The following is a 2374-nucleotide window of genomic DNA, read 5'->3' on the forward strand; positions in this document are numbered from 1 at the left end:
CATAATCAATAGATAATCACCCCCATAATAAATAGAAAATCATCCCCATAATTAATAGGTAATCACCCCCATAATCAATAGATAATCAGCCCATAATAAATATATAATCACCACCATAATCAATAGATAATCATCCCCATAATAAATAGAAAATCACCCCCATAATCAATAGATAATCACCACCATAATCAATAGATAATCACCCCCGTAATCAATAGATAATCACCACCATAATCAATAGATAATCATGCCCATAGTAAATAGAAAATCATCCCCATAATAGATAATCACCCCCATAATCAATAGATAATCACCCCCATAATCAATAGATAATCACCACCATAATCAATAGCTAATCACCTCCATGATAAATAGATAATCACCACCATAATCAATAGCTAATCACCACCATAATCGATAATCACCACCATAATCAATAGATAATCATGCCCATAGTAAATAGAAAATCATCCCCATAATAGATAATCACCCCCATAATCAATAGATAATCACCCCCATAATCAATAGATAATCACCACCATAATCAATACATGATCATCCCCATAATCAATAGATAATCACCCTCATAATAAATAGATAATAACCCCATAATAAATATATAATCACCCCCATAATCAATAGATAGTCACCCCCATAATCAATGGATAATCACCCACATAATCAATGGAAAATCACCATCATAATCAATCGATAATCACCCCAATAATAATTAAATAATCGCCACATAATAAATAGATATTCACCCCAATAATAATTAAACAATCGCCACATAATCAATAGATAAACACCCCCACAATCAATAGATAATCACCCCCATAATCAATAGATAATCACCCCCATAATCAATAGATAATCACCACCATAATCAATAGATAATCCACCCCATAGTAAATTGAAAATCATCCCCATAATAAATAGATAATCACGCCCATAATAAATAGATAATCACCCCCATAATCAATAGATAATCACCACCATAATCAATACATAATCATCCCCATAGTAAAAAGAAAATCATCCCCATAATAAATAGATAATCACCCTCATAATAAATAGATGATCACCCTGTAATAAATATATAATTTGCCCCAGAATCAATAGATAATCACCCACATAATCAATGGAAAATCACCACCATAATTAATAGATAATCACCCCCATAATAAATAGAAAATCACCGCCATAATTAATAGGTAATCACCCCCATAATCAATAGATAATCAGCCCATCATAAATATATAATCACCACCATAATCAATAGATAATCACCTCCACGATAAATAGATAATAACCCCCATAATCAATAGCTAATCACCACCATAATCAATAGATAATCACCTCCATAATCAATAGATAATCACCCCCATAATCAATAGATAATCACAACTATTATCAATACATAATCATCCCCATAATCAATAATCACCCTCATAATAAATAGATAATCACCCCATAATAAATATACAATCACCCCCATAATCAATAGATAATCACCCCCATAATCAATGGATAATCACCACCATAATCAATGGATAATCACCACCATAATAAATAGAAAATCATCGCCTTAATAAATAGGTAATCAACTCCATAATTAATAGATAATCACCCCCATAACAAATAGATAATCACCCCCATAATCAATAGATAATCACCCCATAATAAATATGTAATCACCCCCATAATCAATATATAATCACCCCCATAATCAATAGATAATCACCACCATAATCAACAGATAATCATCCCCATAATGAATATATAATCACCACCATAATCAATAGATAATTATCCCCATAATCAATAGATAATCACCCCCATAATCAATGGAAAATCACCCCCATAATAAATAGATAATCACCCCATAAACAATAGATAATCACCCCCAAAATAAATAGATAATCACCCCCATAATCAATAGATAATCACCCCATAATAAATAGGTAATCACCCCATAATCAATAGATAATCACCCCCAGAATCAATGGATAATCACCCCCATAATCAATAGATAATCACCCCATAATAAATAGGTAATCACCCCATAATAAATAGATAATCACCCTCATAATCAATGGAAAATCACCCCCATAATAAATAGATAATCACCCCTTAATAAATAGATAATCACCCCCATAATAGATAGATAATTACCCCCATAATAAATAGGTAATCACCCCCAAAATAAATAGATAATCACCCCATAATATATAGATAATCACCCCATAATAAATAGATAATCACCCCCATAATAGATAGATAATCACCCCCATAATCATTGGATAATCACCCCCTAAATCAATAGATAATCACCCCCATAATCAATAGATAATTACCCCCATAATAAATAGAT

The sequence above is a fragment of the Heptranchias perlo genome, unplaced genomic scaffold (genome assembly GCF_035084215.1).
Source record: "Heptranchias perlo isolate sHepPer1 unplaced genomic scaffold, sHepPer1.hap1 HAP1_SCAFFOLD_280, whole genome shotgun sequence".
In the NCBI taxonomy this organism is placed as follows: domain Eukaryota; kingdom Metazoa; phylum Chordata; class Chondrichthyes; order Hexanchiformes; family Hexanchidae; genus Heptranchias; species Heptranchias perlo.